The 19,481-nt window shown below is 51.7% G+C and overlaps 55 non-coding genes across 55 annotated transcripts; 38 read left to right on the forward strand and 17 right to left on the reverse strand.

Moving 5' to 3' along the window:
* The first annotated feature begins 253 nt into the window (after positions 1-253).
* Trnav-cac (transfer RNA valine (anticodon CAC)) lies at positions 254-326 on the forward strand. Its single transcript has one exon. It is a non-coding gene; the product is annotated as a tRNA-Val (tRNA).
* Positions 327-484: 158 nt separating this feature from the next.
* Positions 485-557, forward strand: Trnav-aac (transfer RNA valine (anticodon AAC)). Its single transcript has one exon. It is a non-coding gene; the product is annotated as a tRNA-Val (tRNA).
* A 195-nt stretch (positions 558-752) lies between these two features.
* Positions 753-824, reverse strand: Trnap-agg (transfer RNA proline (anticodon AGG)). Its single transcript has one exon. It is a non-coding gene; the product is annotated as a tRNA-Pro (tRNA).
* Positions 825-1,235: 411 nt separating this feature from the next.
* Positions 1,236-1,308, forward strand: Trnav-cac (transfer RNA valine (anticodon CAC)). The gene has a single exon. It is a non-coding gene; the product is annotated as a tRNA-Val (tRNA).
* A 158-nt stretch (positions 1,309-1,466) lies between these two features.
* Positions 1,467-1,539, forward strand: Trnav-aac (transfer RNA valine (anticodon AAC)). The gene has a single exon. It is a non-coding gene; the product is annotated as a tRNA-Val (tRNA).
* Positions 1,540-1,734: 195 nt separating this feature from the next.
* Positions 1,735-1,806, reverse strand: Trnap-agg (transfer RNA proline (anticodon AGG)). Its single transcript has one exon. It is a non-coding gene; the product is annotated as a tRNA-Pro (tRNA).
* Positions 1,807-2,217: 411 nt separating this feature from the next.
* On the forward strand, positions 2,218-2,290 carry Trnav-cac (transfer RNA valine (anticodon CAC)). The gene has a single exon. It is a non-coding gene; the product is annotated as a tRNA-Val (tRNA).
* Positions 2,291-2,448: 158 nt separating this feature from the next.
* Trnav-aac (transfer RNA valine (anticodon AAC)) lies at positions 2,449-2,521 on the forward strand. The gene has a single exon. It is a non-coding gene; the product is annotated as a tRNA-Val (tRNA).
* Positions 2,522-2,715: 194 nt separating this feature from the next.
* On the reverse strand, positions 2,716-2,787 carry Trnap-agg (transfer RNA proline (anticodon AGG)). Its single transcript has one exon. It is a non-coding gene; the product is annotated as a tRNA-Pro (tRNA).
* Positions 2,788-3,199: 412 nt separating this feature from the next.
* On the forward strand, positions 3,200-3,272 carry Trnav-cac (transfer RNA valine (anticodon CAC)). Its single transcript has one exon. It is a non-coding gene; the product is annotated as a tRNA-Val (tRNA).
* A 426-nt stretch (positions 3,273-3,698) lies between these two features.
* Trnap-agg (transfer RNA proline (anticodon AGG)) lies at positions 3,699-3,770 on the reverse strand. The gene has a single exon. It is a non-coding gene; the product is annotated as a tRNA-Pro (tRNA).
* Positions 3,771-4,181: 411 nt separating this feature from the next.
* Trnav-cac (transfer RNA valine (anticodon CAC)) lies at positions 4,182-4,254 on the forward strand. Its single transcript has one exon. It is a non-coding gene; the product is annotated as a tRNA-Val (tRNA).
* Positions 4,255-4,412: 158 nt separating this feature from the next.
* Positions 4,413-4,485, forward strand: Trnav-aac (transfer RNA valine (anticodon AAC)). Its single transcript has one exon. It is a non-coding gene; the product is annotated as a tRNA-Val (tRNA).
* An 868-nt stretch (positions 4,486-5,353) lies between these two features.
* Positions 5,354-5,426, forward strand: Trnav-cac (transfer RNA valine (anticodon CAC)). The gene has a single exon. It is a non-coding gene; the product is annotated as a tRNA-Val (tRNA).
* A 158-nt stretch (positions 5,427-5,584) lies between these two features.
* On the forward strand, positions 5,585-5,657 carry Trnav-aac (transfer RNA valine (anticodon AAC)). Its single transcript has one exon. It is a non-coding gene; the product is annotated as a tRNA-Val (tRNA).
* Positions 5,658-5,852: 195 nt separating this feature from the next.
* On the reverse strand, positions 5,853-5,924 carry Trnap-agg (transfer RNA proline (anticodon AGG)). Its single transcript has one exon. It is a non-coding gene; the product is annotated as a tRNA-Pro (tRNA).
* Positions 5,925-6,335: 411 nt separating this feature from the next.
* On the forward strand, positions 6,336-6,408 carry Trnav-cac (transfer RNA valine (anticodon CAC)). Its single transcript has one exon. It is a non-coding gene; the product is annotated as a tRNA-Val (tRNA).
* Positions 6,409-6,566: 158 nt separating this feature from the next.
* On the forward strand, positions 6,567-6,639 carry Trnav-aac (transfer RNA valine (anticodon AAC)). Its single transcript has one exon. It is a non-coding gene; the product is annotated as a tRNA-Val (tRNA).
* Positions 6,640-6,834: 195 nt separating this feature from the next.
* On the reverse strand, positions 6,835-6,906 carry Trnap-agg (transfer RNA proline (anticodon AGG)). Its single transcript has one exon. It is a non-coding gene; the product is annotated as a tRNA-Pro (tRNA).
* Positions 6,907-7,317: 411 nt separating this feature from the next.
* Positions 7,318-7,390, forward strand: Trnav-cac (transfer RNA valine (anticodon CAC)). Its single transcript has one exon. It is a non-coding gene; the product is annotated as a tRNA-Val (tRNA).
* Positions 7,391-7,548: 158 nt separating this feature from the next.
* Positions 7,549-7,621, forward strand: Trnav-aac (transfer RNA valine (anticodon AAC)). Its single transcript has one exon. It is a non-coding gene; the product is annotated as a tRNA-Val (tRNA).
* Positions 7,622-7,816: 195 nt separating this feature from the next.
* Positions 7,817-7,888, reverse strand: Trnap-agg (transfer RNA proline (anticodon AGG)). Its single transcript has one exon. It is a non-coding gene; the product is annotated as a tRNA-Pro (tRNA).
* Positions 7,889-8,299: 411 nt separating this feature from the next.
* Trnav-cac (transfer RNA valine (anticodon CAC)) lies at positions 8,300-8,372 on the forward strand. Its single transcript has one exon. It is a non-coding gene; the product is annotated as a tRNA-Val (tRNA).
* A 158-nt stretch (positions 8,373-8,530) lies between these two features.
* Trnav-aac (transfer RNA valine (anticodon AAC)) lies at positions 8,531-8,603 on the forward strand. The gene has a single exon. It is a non-coding gene; the product is annotated as a tRNA-Val (tRNA).
* Positions 8,604-9,470: 867 nt separating this feature from the next.
* Trnav-cac (transfer RNA valine (anticodon CAC)) lies at positions 9,471-9,543 on the forward strand. The gene has a single exon. It is a non-coding gene; the product is annotated as a tRNA-Val (tRNA).
* A 158-nt stretch (positions 9,544-9,701) lies between these two features.
* Positions 9,702-9,774, forward strand: Trnav-aac (transfer RNA valine (anticodon AAC)). The gene has a single exon. It is a non-coding gene; the product is annotated as a tRNA-Val (tRNA).
* Positions 9,775-9,967: 193 nt separating this feature from the next.
* Positions 9,968-10,039, reverse strand: Trnap-ugg (transfer RNA proline (anticodon UGG)). Its single transcript has one exon. It is a non-coding gene; the product is annotated as a tRNA-Pro (tRNA).
* A 412-nt stretch (positions 10,040-10,451) lies between these two features.
* On the forward strand, positions 10,452-10,524 carry Trnav-cac (transfer RNA valine (anticodon CAC)). The gene has a single exon. It is a non-coding gene; the product is annotated as a tRNA-Val (tRNA).
* Positions 10,525-10,682: 158 nt separating this feature from the next.
* On the forward strand, positions 10,683-10,755 carry Trnav-aac (transfer RNA valine (anticodon AAC)). The gene has a single exon. It is a non-coding gene; the product is annotated as a tRNA-Val (tRNA).
* Positions 10,756-10,948: 193 nt separating this feature from the next.
* On the reverse strand, positions 10,949-11,020 carry Trnap-ugg (transfer RNA proline (anticodon UGG)). The gene has a single exon. It is a non-coding gene; the product is annotated as a tRNA-Pro (tRNA).
* A 412-nt stretch (positions 11,021-11,432) lies between these two features.
* On the forward strand, positions 11,433-11,505 carry Trnav-cac (transfer RNA valine (anticodon CAC)). Its single transcript has one exon. It is a non-coding gene; the product is annotated as a tRNA-Val (tRNA).
* A 158-nt stretch (positions 11,506-11,663) lies between these two features.
* Trnav-aac (transfer RNA valine (anticodon AAC)) lies at positions 11,664-11,736 on the forward strand. The gene has a single exon. It is a non-coding gene; the product is annotated as a tRNA-Val (tRNA).
* Positions 11,737-11,929: 193 nt separating this feature from the next.
* Positions 11,930-12,001, reverse strand: Trnap-ugg (transfer RNA proline (anticodon UGG)). The gene has a single exon. It is a non-coding gene; the product is annotated as a tRNA-Pro (tRNA).
* A 411-nt stretch (positions 12,002-12,412) lies between these two features.
* On the forward strand, positions 12,413-12,485 carry Trnav-cac (transfer RNA valine (anticodon CAC)). The gene has a single exon. It is a non-coding gene; the product is annotated as a tRNA-Val (tRNA).
* A 158-nt stretch (positions 12,486-12,643) lies between these two features.
* Trnav-aac (transfer RNA valine (anticodon AAC)) lies at positions 12,644-12,716 on the forward strand. Its single transcript has one exon. It is a non-coding gene; the product is annotated as a tRNA-Val (tRNA).
* A 192-nt stretch (positions 12,717-12,908) lies between these two features.
* On the reverse strand, positions 12,909-12,980 carry Trnap-ugg (transfer RNA proline (anticodon UGG)). The gene has a single exon. It is a non-coding gene; the product is annotated as a tRNA-Pro (tRNA).
* A 412-nt stretch (positions 12,981-13,392) lies between these two features.
* On the forward strand, positions 13,393-13,465 carry Trnav-cac (transfer RNA valine (anticodon CAC)). Its single transcript has one exon. It is a non-coding gene; the product is annotated as a tRNA-Val (tRNA).
* Positions 13,466-13,623: 158 nt separating this feature from the next.
* On the forward strand, positions 13,624-13,696 carry Trnav-aac (transfer RNA valine (anticodon AAC)). Its single transcript has one exon. It is a non-coding gene; the product is annotated as a tRNA-Val (tRNA).
* Positions 13,697-13,889: 193 nt separating this feature from the next.
* On the reverse strand, positions 13,890-13,961 carry Trnap-ugg (transfer RNA proline (anticodon UGG)). The gene has a single exon. It is a non-coding gene; the product is annotated as a tRNA-Pro (tRNA).
* A 412-nt stretch (positions 13,962-14,373) lies between these two features.
* Trnav-cac (transfer RNA valine (anticodon CAC)) lies at positions 14,374-14,446 on the forward strand. Its single transcript has one exon. It is a non-coding gene; the product is annotated as a tRNA-Val (tRNA).
* Positions 14,447-14,604: 158 nt separating this feature from the next.
* Positions 14,605-14,677, forward strand: Trnav-aac (transfer RNA valine (anticodon AAC)). Its single transcript has one exon. It is a non-coding gene; the product is annotated as a tRNA-Val (tRNA).
* Positions 14,678-14,870: 193 nt separating this feature from the next.
* On the reverse strand, positions 14,871-14,942 carry Trnap-ugg (transfer RNA proline (anticodon UGG)). Its single transcript has one exon. It is a non-coding gene; the product is annotated as a tRNA-Pro (tRNA).
* Positions 14,943-15,353: 411 nt separating this feature from the next.
* Trnav-cac (transfer RNA valine (anticodon CAC)) lies at positions 15,354-15,426 on the forward strand. Its single transcript has one exon. It is a non-coding gene; the product is annotated as a tRNA-Val (tRNA).
* A 158-nt stretch (positions 15,427-15,584) lies between these two features.
* Trnav-aac (transfer RNA valine (anticodon AAC)) lies at positions 15,585-15,657 on the forward strand. The gene has a single exon. It is a non-coding gene; the product is annotated as a tRNA-Val (tRNA).
* A 195-nt stretch (positions 15,658-15,852) lies between these two features.
* Trnap-agg (transfer RNA proline (anticodon AGG)) lies at positions 15,853-15,924 on the reverse strand. The gene has a single exon. It is a non-coding gene; the product is annotated as a tRNA-Pro (tRNA).
* Positions 15,925-16,336: 412 nt separating this feature from the next.
* Trnav-cac (transfer RNA valine (anticodon CAC)) lies at positions 16,337-16,409 on the forward strand. The gene has a single exon. It is a non-coding gene; the product is annotated as a tRNA-Val (tRNA).
* Positions 16,410-16,567: 158 nt separating this feature from the next.
* On the forward strand, positions 16,568-16,640 carry Trnav-aac (transfer RNA valine (anticodon AAC)). Its single transcript has one exon. It is a non-coding gene; the product is annotated as a tRNA-Val (tRNA).
* A 193-nt stretch (positions 16,641-16,833) lies between these two features.
* Trnap-ugg (transfer RNA proline (anticodon UGG)) lies at positions 16,834-16,905 on the reverse strand. The gene has a single exon. It is a non-coding gene; the product is annotated as a tRNA-Pro (tRNA).
* Positions 16,906-17,317: 412 nt separating this feature from the next.
* Positions 17,318-17,390, forward strand: Trnav-cac (transfer RNA valine (anticodon CAC)). The gene has a single exon. It is a non-coding gene; the product is annotated as a tRNA-Val (tRNA).
* Positions 17,391-17,548: 158 nt separating this feature from the next.
* Trnav-aac (transfer RNA valine (anticodon AAC)) lies at positions 17,549-17,621 on the forward strand. The gene has a single exon. It is a non-coding gene; the product is annotated as a tRNA-Val (tRNA).
* Positions 17,622-17,814: 193 nt separating this feature from the next.
* On the reverse strand, positions 17,815-17,886 carry Trnap-ugg (transfer RNA proline (anticodon UGG)). The gene has a single exon. It is a non-coding gene; the product is annotated as a tRNA-Pro (tRNA).
* Positions 17,887-18,298: 412 nt separating this feature from the next.
* Trnav-cac (transfer RNA valine (anticodon CAC)) lies at positions 18,299-18,371 on the forward strand. Its single transcript has one exon. It is a non-coding gene; the product is annotated as a tRNA-Val (tRNA).
* A 158-nt stretch (positions 18,372-18,529) lies between these two features.
* Trnav-aac (transfer RNA valine (anticodon AAC)) lies at positions 18,530-18,602 on the forward strand. The gene has a single exon. It is a non-coding gene; the product is annotated as a tRNA-Val (tRNA).
* Positions 18,603-18,795: 193 nt separating this feature from the next.
* Trnap-ugg (transfer RNA proline (anticodon UGG)) lies at positions 18,796-18,867 on the reverse strand. Its single transcript has one exon. It is a non-coding gene; the product is annotated as a tRNA-Pro (tRNA).
* Positions 18,868-19,279: 412 nt separating this feature from the next.
* On the forward strand, positions 19,280-19,352 carry Trnav-cac (transfer RNA valine (anticodon CAC)). Its single transcript has one exon. It is a non-coding gene; the product is annotated as a tRNA-Val (tRNA).
* Positions 19,353-19,481: the final 129 nt, after the last annotated feature.

Consider the following 19,481-nt stretch of genomic DNA (forward strand, 5'->3'; position numbering starts at 1 on the left):
CGCTGGGCTCGCACTCCCTGCTGCTAAGAAAGTGATTGCTTTTGCTGCTATGACTTACAATCACGACTGCGGGAAAAACCGCTATCTCGTTAGGGGTGCTACGGCAGACAAACTCTCGAGCACCCGAAGACTTCTTGTGCCCTCGGCTGTAATGGTTTCCAGGCTGTCAAAAGAACCGTCGCGTGTGCATTCGCGGACGGGAGACAGGCTGAGGTAATTTCGAGGGAACGGGGATGGACTCCTCACGTCCGCAGTTTCCGTCGTGTAGCGGTTATCACGTCTGCTTCACACGCAGAAGGTCCCCGGTTCGATCCCGGGCGGGAACAGTATTTTCCTGAATATGTCGTATTGTACTCCAGTGAGCCACGACATGTGAGGATCTTCTGCATGTACCTTTGTTATGCAAGTAGCGCATTTATTTAATTTTTTAGTTACGATGACAACATCAGCACGAGTTGCCTCTAAGGTAAGGCGCACACTAGTAGTTTCCGTGGTGTAGCGGTTATCACGTCTGCCTAACACGCAGAAGGTCCCCGGTTCGATCCCGGGCGGAAACACTTTTTCATCATTAAAAACAAGACATAGTAACATGCATCTGCTTCCATCTGTACCCAAAAACCTTCGTAATCGCCTTCACACGTCGGATCAGAGTGTCAATTGCTCACATCAAATATGAAATTCATTTGATACTGCCGCCGAGCATTTTGCGTCGACTCAGCCACTCACGTGCGATCAGTTTGCACAAAACGCTAGGGCTCGTCCGGGATTTGAACCCGGGACCTCCTGCACCCTAAGCAGGAATCATACCCCTAGACCAACGAGCCACCTGACATGGCGAATGACTATAATTTCAGTGCACTGGGTCCCTCGATGTGGTCCAGGGTGCTCTGGAAAGTCTCGTGTAGGCTGGCGGGATGGGGGCGGCGCGAATTCCCGCGGTCGGCGGCCTTCCTGGGCTATTGGTACCTTCATGTAGAGCTGCCGCTGGGCTCGCACTCCCTGCTGCTAAGAAAGTGATTGCTTTTGCTGCTATGACTTACAATCACGACTGCGGGAAAAACCGCTATCTCGTTAGGGGTGCTACGGCAGACAAACTCTCGAGCACCCGAAGACTTCTTGTGCCCTCGGCTGTAATGGTTTCCAGGCTGTCAAAAGAACCGACGCGTGTGCATTCGCGGACGGGAGACAGGCTGAGGTAATTTCGAGGGAACGGGGATGGACTCCTCACGTCCGCAGTTTCCGTCGTGTAGCGGTTATCACGTCTGCTTCACACGCAGAAGGTCCCCGGTTCGATCCCGGGCGGGAACAGTATTTTCCTGAATATGTCGTATTGTACTCCAGTGAGCCACGACATGTGAGGATCTTCTGCATGTACCTTTGTTATGCAAGTAGCGCATTTATTTAATTTTTTAGTTACGATGACAACATCAGCACGAGTTGCCTCTAAGGTAAGGCGCACACAAGTAGTTTCCGTGGTGTAGCGGTTATCACGTCTGCCTAACACGCAGAAGGTCCCCGGTTCGATCCCGGGCGGAAACACTTTTTCATCATTAAAAACAAGACATAGTAACATGCATCTGCTTCCATCTGTACCCAAAAACCTTCGTAATCGCCTTCACACGTCGGATCAGAGTGTCAATTGCTCACATCAAATATGAAATTCATTTGATACTGCCGCCGAGCATTTTGCGTCGACTCAGCCACTCACGTGCGATCAGTTTGCACAAAACGCTAGGGCTCGTCCGGGATTTGAACCCGGGACCTCCTGCACCCTAAGCAGGAATCATACCCCTAGACCAACGAGCCACCTGACATGGCGAATGACTATAATTTCAGTGCACTGGGTCCCTCGATGTGGTCCAGGGTGCTCTGGAAAGTCTCGTGTAGGCTGGCGGGATGGGGGCGGCGCGAATTCCCGCGGTCGGCGGCCTTCCTGGGCTATTGGTACCTTCATGTAGAGCTGCCGCTGGGCTCGCACTCCCTGCTGCTAAGAAAGTGATTGCTTTTGCTGCTATGACTTACAATCACGACTGCGGGAAAAACCGCTATCTCGTTAGGGGTGCTACGGCAGACAAACTCTCGAGCACCCGAAGACTTCTTGTGCCCTCGGCTGTAATGGTTTCCAGGCTGTCAAAAGAACCGTCGCGTGTGCATTCGCGGACGGGAGACAGGCTGAGGTAATTTCGAGGGAACGGGGATGGACTCCTCACGTCCGTAGTTTCCGTAGTGTAGTGGTTATCACGTCTGCTTCACACGCAGAAGGTCCCCGGTTCGATCCCGGGCGGGAACAGTATTTTCCTGAATATGTCGTATTGTACTCCAGTGAGCCACGACATGTGAGGATCTTCTGCATGTACCTTTGTTATGCAAGTAGCGCATTTATTTAATTTTTTAGTTACGATGACAACATCAGCACGAGTTGCCTCTAAGGTAAGGCGCACACAAGTAGTTTCCGTGGTGTAGCGGTTATCACGTCTGCCTAACACGCAGAAGGTCCCCGGTTCGATCCCGGGCGGAAACACTTTTTCATCATTAAAAACAAGACATAGTAACATGCATCTGCTTCCATCTGTACCCAAAAACCTTCGTAATCGCCTTCACACGTCGGATCAGAGTGTCAATTGCTCACATCAAATATGAAATTCATTTGATACTGCCGCCGAGCATTTTGCGTCGACTCAGCCACTCACGTGCGATCAGTTGCACAAAACGCTAGGGCTCGTCCGGGATTTGAACCCGGGACCTCCTGCACCCTAAGCAGGAATCATACCCCTAGACCAACGAGCCACCTGACATGGCGAATGACTATAATTTCAGTGCACTGGGTCCCTCGATGTGGTCCAGGGTGCTCTGGAAAGTCTCGTGTAGGCTGGCGGGATGGGGGCGGCGCGAATTCCCGCGGTCGGCGGCCTCCTGGGCTATTGGTACCTTCATGTAGAGCTGCCGCTGGGGCTCGCACTCCCTGCTGCTAAGAAAGTGATTGCTTTTGCTGCTATGACTTACAATCACGACTGCGGGAAAAACCGCTATCTCGTTAGGGGTGCTACGGCAGACAAACTCTCGAGCACCCGAAGACTTCTTGTGCCCTCGGCTGTAATGGTTTCCAGGCTGTCAAAAGAACCGTCGCGTGTGCATTCGCGGACGGGAGACAGGCTGAGGTAATTTCGAGGGAACGGGGATGGACTCCTCACGTCCCGCAGTTTCCGTCGTGTAGCGGTTATCACGTCTGCTTCACACGCAGAAGGTCCCCGGTTCGATCCCGGGCGGGAACAGTATTTTCCTGAATATGTCGTATGTGTACTCCAGTGAGCCACGACATGTGAGGATCTTCTGCATGTACCTTTGTTATGCAAGTAGCGCATTTATTTAATTTTTTAGTTACGATGACAACATCAGCACGAGTTGCCTCTAAGGTAAGGCGCACACAAGTAGTTTCCGTGGTGTAGCGGTTATCACGTCTGCCTAACACGCAGAAGGTCAACACGCGATCTAGTGTGGAAACACTTTTTCATCATTAAAAACAAGACATAGTAACATGCATCTGCTTCCATCTGTACCCAAAAACCTTCGTAATCGCCTTCACACGTCGGATCAGAGTGTCAATTGCTCACATCAAATATGAAATTCATTTGATACTGCCGCCGAGCATTTTGCGTCGACTCAGCCACTCACGTGCGATCAGTTTGCACAAAACGCTAGGGCTCGTCCGGGATTTGAACCCGGGACCTCCTGCACCCTAAGCAGGAATTATACCCCTAGACCAACGAGCCACCTGACATGGCGAATGACTATAATTTCAGTGCACTGGGTCCCTCGATGTGGTCCAGGGTGCTCTGGAAAGTCTCGTGTAGGCTGGCGGGATGGGGGCGGCGCGAATTCCCGCGGTCGGCGGCCTTCCTGGGCTATTGGTACCTTCATGTAGAGCTGCCGCTGGGCTCGCACTCCCTGCTGCTAAGAAAGTGATTGCTTTTGCTGCTATGACTTACAATCACGACTGCGGGAAAAACCGCTATCTCGTTAGGGGTGCTACGGCAGACAAACTCTCGAGCACCCGAAGACTTCTTGTGCCCTCGGCTGTAATGGTTTCCAGGCTGTCAAAAGAACCGTCGCGTGTGCATTCGCGGACGGGAGACAGGCTGAGGTAATTTCGAGGGAACGGGGATGGACTCCTCACGTCCGCAGTTTCCGTAGTGTAGCGGTTATCACGTCTGCTTCACACGCAGAAGGTCCCCGGTTCGATCCCGGGCGGGAACAGTATTTTCCTGAATATGTCGTATTGTACTCCAGTGAGCCACGACACGTGAGGATCTTCTGCATGTACCTTTGTTATGCAAGTAGCGCATTTATTTAATTTTTTAGTTACGATGACAACATCAGCACGAGTTGCCTCTAAGGTAAGGCGCACACAAGTAGTTTCCGTGGTGTAGCGGTTATCACGTCTGCCTAACACGCAGAAGGTCCCCGGTTCGATCCCGGGCGGAAACGCTTTTTCATCATTAAAAACAAGACATAGTAACATACATCTGCTTCCATCTGTACCCAAAAACCTTCGTAATCGCCTTCACACGTCGGATCAGAGTGTCAATTGCTCACATCAAATATGAAATTCATTTGATACTGCCGCCGAGCATTTTGCGTCGACTCAGCCACTCACGTGCGATCAGTTTGCACAAAACGCTAGGGCTCGTCCGGGATTTGAACCCGGGACCTCCTGCACCCTAAGCAGGAATCATACCCCCTTTTTTTTTTTTTTTAAACTTTTTTTTTTAATCTTATTTTGTTCGCTTTCGTTCGGTGCATCTGCTCGAGGCGGACGTCGAAAGACATCCATATAAGTTAGTTGTTGATCGATTAACTCAGATTTTTTTATTACAGAGAGCAGATAACCCTTTGACCGAACACGCTGAGCTACCGTGCCGGCATACCCCTAGCCCAACGAGCCACCTGACATGGCGAATGACTATAATTTCAGTGCACTGGGTCCCTCGATGTGGTCCAGGGTGCTCTGGAAAGTCTCGTGTAGGCTGGCGGGATGGGGGCGGCGCGAATTCCCGCGGTCGGCGGCCTTCCTGGGCTATTGGTACCTTCATGTAGAGCTGCCGCTGGGCTCGCACTCCCTGCTGCTAAGAAAGTGATTGCTTTTGCTGCTATGACTTACAATCACGACTGCGGGAAAAACCGCTATCTCGTTAGGGGTGCTACGGCAGACAAACTCTCGAGCACCCGAAGACTTCTTGTGCCCTCGGCTGTAATGGTTTCCAGGCTGTCAAAAGAACCGTCGCGTGTGCATTCGCGGACGGGAGACAGGCTGAGGTAATTTCGAGGGAACGGGGATGGACTCCTCACGTCCGTAGTTTCCGTAGTGTAGTGGTTATCACGTCTGCTTCACACGCAGAAGGTCCCCGGTTCGATCCCGGGCGGGAACAGTATTTTCCTGAATATGTCGTATTGTACTCCAGTGAGCCACGACATGTGAGGATCTTCTGCATGTACCTTTGTTATGCAAGTAGCGCATTTATTTAATTTTTTAGTTACGATGACAACATCAGCACGAGTTGCCTCTAAGGTAAGGCGCACACAAGTAGTTTCCGTGGTGTAGCGGTTATCACGTCTGCCTAACACGCAGAAGGTCCCCGGTTCGATCCCGGGCGGAAACACTTTTTCATCATTAAAAACAAGACATAGTAACATGCATCTGCTTCCATCTGTACCCAAAAACCTTCGTAATCGCCTTCACACGTCGGATCAGAGTGTCAATTGCTCACATCAAATATGAAATTCATTTGATACTGCCGCCGAGCATTTTGCGTCGACTCAGCCACTCACGTGCGATCAGTTTGCACAAAACGCTAGGGCTCGTCCGGGATTTGAACCCGGGACCTCCTGCACCCTAAGCAGGAATCATACCCCTAGACCAACGAGCCACCTGACATGGCGAATGACTATAATTTCAGTGCACTGGGTCCCTCGATGTGGTCCAGGGTGCTCTGGAAAGTCTCGTGTAGGCTGGCGGGATGGGGGCGGCGCGAATTCCCGCGGTCGGCGGCCTTCCTGGGCTATTGGTACCTTCATGTAGAGCTGCCGCTGGGCTCGCACTCCCTGCTGCTAAGAAAGTGATTGCTTTTGCTGCTATGACTTACAATCACGACTGCGGGAAAAACCGCTATCTCGTTAGGGGTGCTACGGCAGACAAACTCTCGAGCACCCGAAGACTTCTTGTGCCCTCGGCTGTAATGGTTTCCAGGCTGTCAAAAGAACCGTCGCGTGTGCATTCGCGGACGGGAGACAGGCTGAGGTAATTTCGAGGGAACGGGGATGGACTCCTCACGTCCGCAGTTTCCGTAGTGTAGCGGTTATCACGTCTGCTTCACACGCAGAAGGTCCCCGGTTCGATCCCGGGCGGGAACAGTATTTTCCTGAATATGTCGTATTGTACTCCAGTGAGCCACGACACGTGAGGATCTTCTGCATGTACCTTTGTTATGCAAGTAGCGCATTTATTTAATTTTTTAGTTACGATGACAACATCAGCACGAGTTGCCTCTAAGGTAAGGCGCACACAAGTAGTTTCCGTGGTGTAGCGGTTATCACGTCTGCCTAACACGCAGAAGGTCCCCGGTTCGATCCCGGGCGGAAACACTTTTTCATCATTAAAAACAAGACATAGTAACATACATCTGCTTCCATCTGTACCCAAAAACCTTCGTAATCGCCTTCACACGTCGGATCAGAGTGTCAATTGCTCACATCAAATATGAAATTCATTTGATACTGCCGCCGAGCATTTTGCGTCGACTCAGCCACTCACGTGCGATCAGTTTGCACAAAACGCTAGGGCTCGTCCGGGATTTGAACCCGGGACCTCCTGCACCCTAAGCAGGAATCATACCCCTAGACCAACGAGCCACCTGACATGGCGAATGACTATAATTTCAGTGCACTGGGTCCCTCGATGTGGTCCAGGGTGCTCTGGAAAGTCTCGTGTAGGCTGGCGGGATGGGGGCGGCGCGAATTCCCGCGGTCGGCGGCCTTCCTGGGCTATTGGTACCTTCATGTAGAGCTGCCGCTGGGCTCGCACTCCCTGCTGCTAAGAAAGTGATTGCTTTTGCTGCTATGACTTACAATCACGACTGCGGGAAAAACCGCTATCTCGTTAGGGGTGCTACGGCAGACAAACTCTCGAGCACCCGAAGACATCTTGTGCCCTCGGCTGTAATGGTTTCCAGGCTGTCAAAAGAACCGTCGCGTGTGCATTCGCGGACGGGAGACAGGCTGAGGTAATTTCGAGGGAACGGGGATGGACTCCTCACGTCCGCAGTTTCCGTCGTGTAGCGGTTATCACGTCTGCTTCACACGCAGAAGGTCCCCGGTTCGATCCCGGGCGGGAACAGTATTTTCCTGAATATGTCGTATTGTACTCCAGTGAGCCACGACATGTGAGGATCTTCTGCATGTACCTTTGTTATGCAAGTAGCGCATTTATTTAATTTTTTAGTTACGATGACAACATCAGCACGAGTTGCCTCTAAGGTAAGGCGCACACAAGTAGTTTCCGTGGTGTAGCGGTTATCACGTCTGCCTAACACGCAGAAGGTCCCCGATTCGATCCCGGGCGGAAACACTTTTTCATCATTAAAAACAAGACATAGTAACATGCATCTGCTTCCATCTGTACCCAAAAACCTTCGTAATCGCCTTCACACGTCGGATCAGAGTGTCAATTGCTCACATCAAATATGAAATTCATTTGATACTGCCGCCGAGCATTTTGCGTCGACTCAGCCACTCACGTGCGATCAGTTTGCACAAAACGCTAGGGCTCGTCCGGGATTTGAACCCGGGACCTCCTGCACCCTAAGCAGGAATTATACCCCTAGACCAACGAGCCACCTGACATGGCGAATGACTATAATTTCAGTGCACTGGGTCCCTCGATGTGGTCCAGGGTGCTCTGGAAAGTCTCGTGTAGGCTGGCGGGATGGGGGCGGCGCGAATTCCCGCGGTCGGCGGCCTTCCTGGGCTATTGGTACCTTCATGTAGAGCTGCCGCTGGGCTCGCACTCCCTGCTGCTAAGAAAGTGATTGCTTTTGCTGCTATGACTTACAATCACGACTGCGGGAAAAACCGCTATCTCGTTAGGGGTGCTACGGCAGACAAACTCTCGAGCACCCGAAGACTTCTTGTGCCCTCGGCTGTAATGGTTTCCAGGCTGTCAAAAGAACCGTCGCGTGTGCATTCGCGGACGGGAGACAGGCTGAGGTAATTTCGAGGGAACGGGGATGGACTCCTCACGTCCGCAGTTTCCGTAGTGTAGCGGTTATCACGTCTGCTTCACACGCAGAAGGTCCCCGGTTCGATCCCGGGCGGGAACAGTATTTTCCTGAATATGTCGTATTGTACTCCAGTGAGCCACGACACTTGAGGATCTTCTGCATGTACCTTTGTTATGCAAGTAGCGCATTTATTTAATTTTTTAGTTACGATGACAACATCAGCACGAGTTGCCTCTAAGGTAAGGCGCACACAAGTAGTTTCCGTGGTGTAGCGGTTATCACGTCTGCCTAACACGCAGAAGGTCCCCGGTTCGATCCCGGGCGGAAACGCTTTTTCATCATTAAAAACAAGACATAGTAACATACATCTGCTTCCATCTGTACCCAAAAACCTTCGTAATCGCCTTCACACGTCGGATCAGAGTGTCAATTGCTCACATCAAATATGAAATTCATTTGATACTGCCGCCGAGCATTTTGCGTCGACTCAGCCACTCACGTGCGATCAGTTTGCACAAAACGCTAGGGCTCGTCCGGGATTTGAACCCGGGACCTCCTGCACCCTAAGCAGGAATCATACCCCCTTTTTTTTTTTTTTAAACTTTTTTTTTTAATCTTATTTTGTTCGCTTTCGTTCGGTGCATCTGCTCGAGGCGGACGTCGAAAGACATCCATATAAGTTAGTTGTTGATCGATTAACTCAGATTTTTTTATTACAGAGAGCAGATAACCCTTTGACCGAACACGCTGAGCTACCGTGCCGGCATACCCCTAGCCCAACGAGCCACCTGACATGGCGAATGACTATAATTTCAGTGCACTGGGTCCCTCGATGTGGTCCAGGGTGCTCTGGAAAGTCTCGTGTAGGCTGGCGGGATGGGGGCGGCGCGAATTCCCGCGGTCGGCGGCCTTCCTGGGCTATTGGTACCTTCATGTAGAGCTGCCGCTGGGCTCGCACTCCCTGCTGCTAAGAAAGTGATTGCTTTTGCTGCTATGACTTACAATCACGACTGCGGGAAAAACCGCTATCTCGTTAGGGGTGCTACGGCAGACAAACTCTCGAGCACCCGAAGACTTCTTGTGCCCTCGGCTGTAATGGTTTCCAGGCTGTCAAAAGAACCGTCGCGTGTGCATTCGCGGACGGGAGACAGGCTGAGGTAATTTCGAGGGAACGGGGATGGACTCCTCACGTCCGCAGTTTCCGTAGTGTAGCGGTTATCACGTCTGCTTCACACGCAGAAGGTCCCCGGTTCGATCCCGGGCGGGAACAGTATTTTCCTGAATATGTCGTATTGTACTCCAGTGAGCCACGACATGTGAGGATCTTCTGCATGTACCTTTGTTATGCAAGTAGCGCATTTATTTAATTTCTTAGTAACGATGACAACACCAGCACGAGTTGTCTCTAATGTAAGGCGCACACAAGTAGTTTCCGTGGTGTAGCGGTTATCACGTCTGCCTAACACGCAGAAGGTCCCCGTGTCGATCCCGGGCGGAAACACTTTTTTATCATTAAAAACAAGACATACTAACATGCATCTGCTACCATCTGTACCCAAAAACCTTCGTAATCGCCTTCACACGTCAGATCAGTGTCAATTGCTCACATCAAATATGAATTTCATTTGATACTGACGCCGAGCATTTTGCGTCGACTCGGCCACTCACGTGCGACCAGTTTGCACAAAACGCTAGGGCTCGTCCGGGATTTGAACCCGGGACCTCCTGCACCCAAAGCAGGAATCATACCCCTAGACCAACGAGCCATCTGACGTGGCAAATGACTATTATTTCAGTGCACTGGGTCCCTCGATGTGGTCCAGGGTGCTCTGGAAAGTCTCGTGTAGGCTGGCGGGATGGGGGCGGCGCGAATTCCCGCGGTCGGCGGCCTTCCTGGGCTATTGGTACCTTCATGTAGAGCTGCCGCTGGGCTCGCACTCCCTGCTGCTAAGAAAGTGATTGCTTTTGCTGCTATGATTTGCAATCACGACTGCGGGAAACGCCGCTATTTCGTTAGGGGTGCTACGGCAGACACCTTCTCGAGCACCCCGAAGACTTCTTGAGCCCTTGGCTGTGATGGTTTCCAGGCTGTCAAAAGAACTGTCGCGTGTGCATTCACGGACGGGAGAGAGGCTGAGGTAATTGCGAGTGAACGGAGATGGGCTCCGGAAGTCCGCAGTTTCCGTAGTGTAGCGGTTATCTCGTCTGCTTCACACGCAGAAGGTCCTCGGTTCGATCCCGGGCGGGAACAGTATTTTCCTGCCTATGTCGTATTGTACTCCAGTGAGCCACGACATGTGAGGATCTTCTGCATGTACCTTTGTTCTGCAAGTAGCGCATTTATTTAATTTCTTAGTAACGATGACAACACCAGCACGAGTTGTCTCTAATGTAAGGCGCACACAAGTAGTTTCCGTGGTGTAGCGGTTATCACGTCTGCCTAACACGCAGAAGGTCCCCGTGTCGATCCCGGGCGGAAACACTTTTTTATCATTAAAAACAAGACATACTAACATGCATCTGCTACCATCTGTACCCAAAAACCTTCGTAATCGCCTTCACACGTCAGATCAGTGTCAATTGCTCACATCAAATATGAATTTCATTTGATACTGACGCCGAGCATTTTGCGTCGACTCGGCCACTCACGTGCGACCAGTTTGCACAAAACGCTAGGGCTCGTCCGGGATTAGAACCCGGGACCTCCTGCACCCAAAGCAGGAATCATACCCCTAGACCAACGAGCCATCTGACGTGGCAAATGACTATTATTTCAGTGCACTGGGTCCCTCGATGTGGTCCAGGGTGCTCTGGAAAGTCTCGTGTAGGCTGGCGGGATGGGGGCGGCGCGAATTCCCGCGGTCGGCGGCCTTCCTGGGCTATTGGTACCTTCATGTAGAGCTGCCGCTGGGCTCGCACTCCCTGCTGCTAAGAAAGTGATTGCTTTTGCTGCTATGATTTGCAATCACGACTGCGGGAAACGCCGCTATTTCGTTAGGGGTGCTACGGCAGACACCTTCTCGAGCACCCCGAAGACTTCTTGAGCCCTTGGCTGTGATGGTTTCCAGGCTGTCAAAAGAACTGTCGCGTGTGCATTCACGGACGGGAGAGAGGCTGAGGTAATTGCGAGTGAACGGAGATGGGCTCCGGAAGTCCGCAGTTTCCGTAGTGTAGCGGTTATCTCGTCTGCTTCACACGCAGAAGGTCCTCGGTTCGATCCCGGGCGGGAACAGTATTTTCCTGCCTATGTCGTATTGTACTCCAGTGAGCCACGACATGTGAGGATCTTCTGCATGTACCTTTGTTCTGCAAGTAGCGCATTTATTTAATTTCTTAGTAACGATGACAACACCAGCACGAGTTGTCTCTAATGTAAGGCGCACACAAGTAGTTTCCGTGGTGTAGCGGTTATCACGTCTGCCTAACACGCAGAAGGTCCCCGTGTCGATCCCGGGCGGAAACACTTTTTTATCATTAAAAACAAGACATACTAACATGCATCTGCTACCATCTGTACCCAAAAACCTTCGTAATCGCCTTCACACGTCAGATCAGTGTCAATTGCTCACATCAAATATGAATTTCATTTGATACTGACGCCGAGCATTTTGCGTCGACTCGGCCACTCACGTGCGACCAGTTTGCACAAAACGCTAGGGCTCGTCCGGGATTTGAACCCGGGACCTCCTGCACCCAAAGCAGGAATCATACCCCTAGACCAACGAGCCATCTGACGTGGCAAATGACTATTATTTCAGTGCACTGGGTCCCTCGATGTGGTCCAGGGTGCTCTGGAAAGTCTCGTGTAGGCTGGCGGGATGGGGGCGGCGCGAATTCCCGCGGTCGGCGGCCTTCCTGGGCTATTGGTACCTTCATGTAGAGCTGCCGCTGGGCTCGCACTCCCTGCTGCTAAGAAAGTGATTGCTTTTGCTGCTATGACTTACAATCACGACTGCGGGAAAAACCGCTATCTCGTTAGGGGTGCTACGGCAGACAAACTCTCGAGCACCCGAAGACTTCTTGTGCCCTCGGCTGTAATGGTTTCCAGGCTGTCAAAAGAACCGTCGCGTGTGCATTCGCGGACGGGAGACAGGCTGAGGTAATTTCGAGGGAACGGGGATGGACTCCTCACGTCCGCAGTTTCCGTAGTGTAGCGGTTATCACGTCTGCTTCACACGCAGAAGGTCCCCGGTTCGATCCCGGGCGGGAACAGTATTTTCCTGAATATGTCGTATTGTACTCCAGTGAGCCACGACATGTGAGGATCTTCTGCATGTACCTTTGTTCTGCAAGTAGCGCATTTATTTAATTTCTTAGTAACGATGACAACACCAGCACGAGTTGTCTCTAATGTAAGGCGCACACAAGTAGTTTCCGTGGTGTAGCGGTTATCACGTCTGCCTAACACGCAGAAGGTCCCCGTGTCGATCCCGGGCGGAAACACTTTTTTATCATTAAAAACAAGACATACTAACATGCATCTGCTACCATCTGTACCCAAAAACCTTCGTAATCGCTTCACACGTCAGATCAGTGTCAATTGCTCACATCAAATATGAATTTCATTTGATACTGACGCCGAGCATTTTGCGTCGACTCGGCCACTCACGTGCGACCAGTTTGCACAAAACGCTAGGGCTCGTCCGGGATTTGAACCCGGGACCTCCTGCACCCAAAGCAGGAATCATACCCCTAGACCAACGAGCCATCTGACGTGGCAAATGACTATTATTTCAGTGCACTGGGTCCCTCGATGTGGTCCAGGGTGCTCTGGAAAGTCTCGTGTAGGCTGGCGGGATGGGGGCGGCGCGAATTCCCGCGGTCGGCGGCCTTCCTGGGCTATTGGTACCTTCATGTAGAGCTGCCGCTGGGCTCGCACTCCCTGCTGCTAAGAAAGTGATTGCTTTTGCTGCTATGATTTGCAATCACGACTGCGGGAAACGCCGCTATTTCGTTAGGGGTGCTACGGCAGACACCTTCTCGAGCACCCCGAAGACTTCTTGAGCCCTTGGCTGTGATGGTTTCCAGGCTGTCAAAAGAACTGTCGCGTGTGCATTCACGGACGGGAGAGAGGCTGAGGTAATTGCGAGTGAACGGAGATGGGCTCCGGAAGTCCGCAGTTTCCGTAGTGTAGCGGTTATCTCGTCTGCTTCACACGCAGAAGGTCCTCGGTTCGATCCCGGGCGGGAACAGTATTTTCCTGCCTATGTCGTATTGTACTCCAGTGAGCCACGACATCTGAGGATCTTCTGCATGTACCTTTGTTCTGCAAGTAGCGCATTTATTTAATTTCTTAGTAACGATGACAACACCAGCACGAGTTGTCTCTAATGTAAGGCGCACACAAGTAGTTTCCGTGGTGTAGCGGTTATCACGTCTGCCTAACACGCAGAAGGTCCCCGTGTCGATCCCGGGCGGAAACACTTTTTTATCATTAAAAACAAGACATACTAACATGCATCTGCTACCATCTGTACCCAAAAACCTTCGTAATCGCCTTCACACGTCAGATCAGTGTCAATTGCTCACATCAAATATGAATTTCATTTGATACTGACGCCGAGCATTTTGCGTCGACTCGGCCACTCACGTGCGACCAGTTTGCACAAAACGCTAGGGCTCGTCCGGGATTTGAACCCGGGACCTCCTGCACCCAAAGCAGGAATCATACCCCTAGACCAACGAGCCATCTGACGTGGCAAATGACTATTATTTCAGTGCACTGGGTCCCTCGATGTGGTCCAGGGTGCTCTGGAAAGTCTCGTGTAGGCTGGCGGGATGGGGGCGGCGCGAATTCCCGCGGTCGGCGGCCTTCCTGGGCTATTGGTACCTTCATGTAGAGCTGCCGCTGGGCTCGCACTCCCTGCTGCTAAGAAAGTGATTGCTTTTGCTGCTATGATTTGCAATCACGACTGCGGGAAACGCCGCTATTTCGTTAGGGGTGCTACGGCAGACACCTTCTCGAGCACCCCGAAGACTTCTTGAGCCCTTGGCTGTGATGGTTTCCAGGCTGTCAAAAGAACTGTCGCGTGTGCATTCACGGACGGGAGAGAGGCTGAGGTAATTGCGAGTGAACGGAGATGGACTCCTCAAGTCCGCAGTTTCCGTAGTGTAGCGGTTATCACGTCTGCTTCACACGCAGAAGGTCCCCGGTTCGATCCCGGGCGGGAACAGTATTTTCCTGCCTATGTCGTATTGTACTCCAGTGAGCCACGACATGTGAGGATCTTCTGCATGTACCTTTGTTCTGCAAGTAGCGCATTTATTTAATTTTTTAGTTACGATGACAACACCAGCACGAGTTGTCTCTAATGTAAGGCGCACACAAGTAGTTTCCGTGGTGTAGCGGTTATCACGTCTGCCTAACACGCAGAAGGTCCCCGTGTCGATCCCGGGCGGAAACACTTTTTTATCATTAAAAACAAGACATACTAACATGCATCTGCTACCATCTGTACCCAAAAACCTTCGTAATCGCCTTCACACGTCAGATCAGTGTCAATTGCTCACATCAAATATGAATTTCATTTGATACTGACGCCGAGCATTTTGCGTCGACTCGGCCACTCACGTGCGACCAGTTTGCACAAAACGCTAGGGCTCGTCCGGGATTTGAACCCGGGACCTCCTGCACCCAAAGCAGGAATCATACCCATAGACCAACGAGCCATCTGACGTGGCAAATGACTATTATTTCAGTGCACTGGGTCCCTCGATGTGGTCCAGGGTGCTCTGGAAAGTCTCGTGTAGGCTGGCGGGATGGGGGCGGCGCGAATTCCCGCGGTCGGCGGCCTTCCTGGGCTATTGGTACCTTCATGTAGAGCTGCCGCTGGGCTCGCACTCCCTGCTGCTAAGAAAGTGATTGCTTTTGCTGCTATGACTTACAATCACGACTGCGGGAAAAACCGCTATCTCGTTAGGGGTGCTACGGCAGACAAACTCTCGAGCACCCGAAGACTTCTTGTGCCCTCGGCTGTAATGGTTTCCAGGCTGTCAAAAGAACCGTCGCGTGTGCATTCGCGGACGGGAGACAGGCTGAGGTAATTTCGAGGGAACGGGGATGGACTCCTCACGTCCGCAGTTTCCGTAGTGTAGCGGTTATCACGTCTGCTTCACACGCAGAAGGTCCCCGGTTCGATCCCGGGCGGGAACAGTATTTTCCTGAATATGTCGTATTGTACTCCAGTGAGCCACGACATGTGAGGATCTTCTGCATGTACCTTTTTTATGCAAGTAGCGCATTTATTTAATTTTTTAGTTACGATGACAACATCAGCACGAGTTGCCTCTAAGGTAAGGCGCACACAAGTAGTTTCCGTGGTGTAGCGGTTATCACGTCTGCCTAACACGCAGAAGGTCCCCGGTTCGATCCCGGGCGGAAACACTTTTTCATCATTAAAAACAAGACATAGTAACATGCATCTGCTTCCATCTGTACCCAAAAACCTTCGTAATCGCCTTCACACGTCGGATCAGAGTGTCAATTGCTCACATCAAATATGAAATTCATTTGATACTGCCGCCGAGCATTTTGCGTCGACTCAGCCACTCACGTGCGATCAGTTTGCACAAAACGCTAGGGCTCGTCCGGGATTTGAACCCGGGACCTCCTGCACCCTAAGCAGGAATCATACCCCTAGACCAACAAGCCACCTGACATGGCGAATGACTATAATTTCAGTGCACTGGGTCCCTCGATGTGGTCCAGGGTGCTCTGGAAAGTCTCGTGTAGGCTGGCGGGATGGGGGCGGCGCGAATTCCCGCGGTCGGCGGCCTTCCTGGGCTATTGGTACCTTCATGTAGAGCTGCCGCTGGGCTCGCACTCCCTGCTGCTAAGAAAGTGATTGGTTTTGCTGCTATGATTTGCAATCACGACTGCGGGAAACGCCGCTATTTCGTTAGGGGTGCTACGGCAGACACCTTCTCGAGCACCCCGAAGACTTCTTGAGCCCTTGGCTGTGATGGTTTCCAGGCTGTCAAAAGAACTGTCGCGTGTGCATTCACGGACGGGAGAGAGGCTGAGGTAATTGCGAGTGAACGGAGATGGGCTCCTGAAGTCCGCAGTTTCCGTAGTGTAGCGGTTATCTCGTCTGCTTCACACGCAGAAGGTCCTCGGTTCGATCCCGGGCGGGAACAGTATTTTCCTGCCTTTGTCGTATTGTACTCCAGTGAGCCACGACATGTGAGGATCTTCTGCATGTACCTTTGTTCTGCAAGTAGCGCATTTATTTAATTTCTTAGTAACGATGACAACACCAGCACGAGTTGTCTCTAATGTAAGGCGCACACAAGTAGTTTCCGTGGTGTAGCGGTTATCACGTCTGCCTAACACGCAGAAGGTCCCCGTGTCGATCCCGGGCGGAAACACTTTTTTATCATTAAAAACAAGACATACTAACATGCATCTGCTACCATCTGTACCCAAAAACCTTCGTAATCGCCTTCACACGTCAGATCAGTGTCAATTGCTCACATCAAATATGAATTTCATTTGATACTGACGCCGAGCATTTTGCGTCGACTCGGCCACTCACGTGCGACCAGTTTGCACAAAACGCTAGGGCTCGTCCGGGATTTGAACCCGGGACCTCCTGCACCCAAAGCAGGAATCATACCCCTAGACCAACGAGCCATCTAACGTGGCAAATGACTATTATTTCAGTGCACTGGGTCCCTCGATGTGGTCCAGGGTGCTCTGGAAAGTCTCGTGTAGGCTGGCGGGATGGGGGCGGCGCGAATTCCCGCGGTCGGCGGCCTTCCTGGGCTATTGGTACCTTCATGTAGAGCTGCCGCTGGGCTCGCACTCCCTGCTGCTAAGAAAGTGATTGCTTTTGCTGCTATGATTTGCAATCACGACTGCGGGAAACGCCGCTATTTCGTTAGGGGTGCTACGGCAGACACCTTCTCGAGCACCCCGAAGACTTCTTGAGCCCTTGGCTGTGATGGTTTCCAGGCTGTCAAAAGAACTGTCGCGTGTGCATTCACGGACGGGAGAGAGGCTGAGGTAATTGCGAGTGAACGGAGATGGGCTCCTGAAGTCCGCAGTTTCCGTAGTGTAGCGGTTATCTCGTCTGCTTCACACGCAGAAGGTCCTCGGTTCGATCCCGGGCGGGAACAGTATTTTCCTGCCTATGTCGTATTGTACTCCAGTGAGCCACGACATGTGAGGATCTTCTGCATGTACCTTTGTTCTGCAAGTAGCGCATTTATTTAATTTCTTAGTAACGATGACAACACCAGCACGAGTTGTCTCTAATGTAAGGCGCACACAAGTAGTTTCCGTGGTGTAGCGGTTATCACGTCTGCCTAACACGCAGAAGGTCCCCGTGTCGATCCCGGGCGGAAACACTTTTTTATCATTAAAAACAAGACATACTAACATGCATCTGCTACCATCTGTACCCAAAAACCTTCGTAATCGCCTTCACACGTCAGATCAGTGTCAATTGCTCACATCAAATATGAATTTCATTTGATACTGACGCCGAGCATTTTGCGTCGACTCGGCCACTCACGTGCGACCAGTTTGCACAAAACGCTAGGGCTCGTCCGGGATTTGAACCCGGGACCTCCTGCACCCAAAGCAGGAATCATACCCCTAGACCAACGAGCCATCTGACGTGGCAAATGACTATTATTTCAGTGCACTGGGTCCCTCGATGTGGTCCAGGGTGCTCTGGAAAGTCTCGTGTAGGCTGGCGGGATGGGGGCGGCGCGAATTCCCGCGGTCGGCGGCCTTCCTGGGCTATTGGTACCTTCATGTAGAGCTGCCGCTGGGCTCGCACTCCCTGCTGCTAAGAAAGTGATTGCTTTTGCTGCTATGATTTGCAATCACGACTGCGGGAAACGCCGCTATTTCGTTAGGGGTGCTACGGCAGACACCTTCTCGAGCACCCCGAAGACTTCTTGAGCCCTTGGCTGTGATGGTTTCCAGGCTGTCAAAAGAACTGTCGCGTGTGCATTCACGGACGGGAGAGAGGCTGAGGTAATTGCGAGTGAACGGAGATGGACTCCTCAAGTCCGCAGTTTCCGTAGTGTAGCGGTTATCACGTCTGCTTCACACGCAGAAGGTCCCCGGTTCGATCCCGGGCGGGAACAGTACTTTCCTGCCTATGTCGTATTGTACTCCAGTGAGCCACGACATGTGAGGATCTTCTGCATGTACCTTTGTTCTGCAAGTAGCGCATTTATTTAATTTTTTAGTTACGATGACAACACCAGCACGAGTTGTCTCTAATGTAAGGCGCACACAAGTAGTTTCCGTGGTGTAGCGGTTATCACGTCTGCCTAACACGCAGAAGGTCCCCGTGTCGATCCCGGGCGGAAACACTTTTTTATCATTAAAAACAAGACATACTAACATGCATCTGCTACCATCTGTACCCAAAAACCTTCGTAATCGCCTTCACACGTCAGATCAGTGTCAATTGCTCACATCAAATATGAATTTCATTTGATACTGACGCCGAGCATTTTGCGTCGACTCGGCCACTCACGTGCGACCAGTTTGCACAAAACGCTAGGGCTCGTCCGGGATTTGAACCCGGGACCTCCTGCACCCAAAGCAGGAATCATACCCCTAGACCAACGAGCCATCTGACGTGGCAAATGACTATTATTTCAGTGCACTGGGTCCCTCGATGTGGTCCAGGGTGCTCTGGAAAGTCTCGTGTAGGCTGGCGGGATGGGGGCGGCGCGAATTCCCGCGGTCGGCGGACTTCCTGGGCTATTGGTACCTTCACGTAGAGCTGCCGCTGGGCTCGCACTCCCTGCTGCTAAGAAAGTGATTGCTTTTGCTGCTATGATTTGCAATCACGACTGCGGGAAACGCCGCTATTTCGTTAGGGGTGCTACGGCAGACACCTTCTCGAGCACCCCGAAGACTTCTTGAGCCCTTGGCTGTGATGGTTTCCAGGCTGTCAAAAGAACTGTCGCGTGTGCATTCACGGACGGGAGAGAGGCTGAGGTAATTGCGAGTGAACGGAGATGGGCTCCTGAAGTCCGCAGTTTCCGTAGTGTAGCGGTTATCTCGTCTGCTTCACACGCAGAAGGTCCTCGGTTCGATCCCGGGCGGGAACAGTATTTTCCTGCCTATGTCGTATTGTACTCCAGTGAGCCACGACATGTGAGGATCTTCTGCATGTACCTTTGTTCTGCAAGTAGCGCATTTATTTAATTTCTTAGTAACGATGACAACACCAGCACGAG

Source organism: Schistocerca gregaria, chromosome 2 (genome assembly GCF_023897955.1).
Source record: "Schistocerca gregaria isolate iqSchGreg1 chromosome 2, iqSchGreg1.2, whole genome shotgun sequence".
Classification (NCBI taxonomy): domain Eukaryota; kingdom Metazoa; phylum Arthropoda; class Insecta; order Orthoptera; family Acrididae; genus Schistocerca; species Schistocerca gregaria.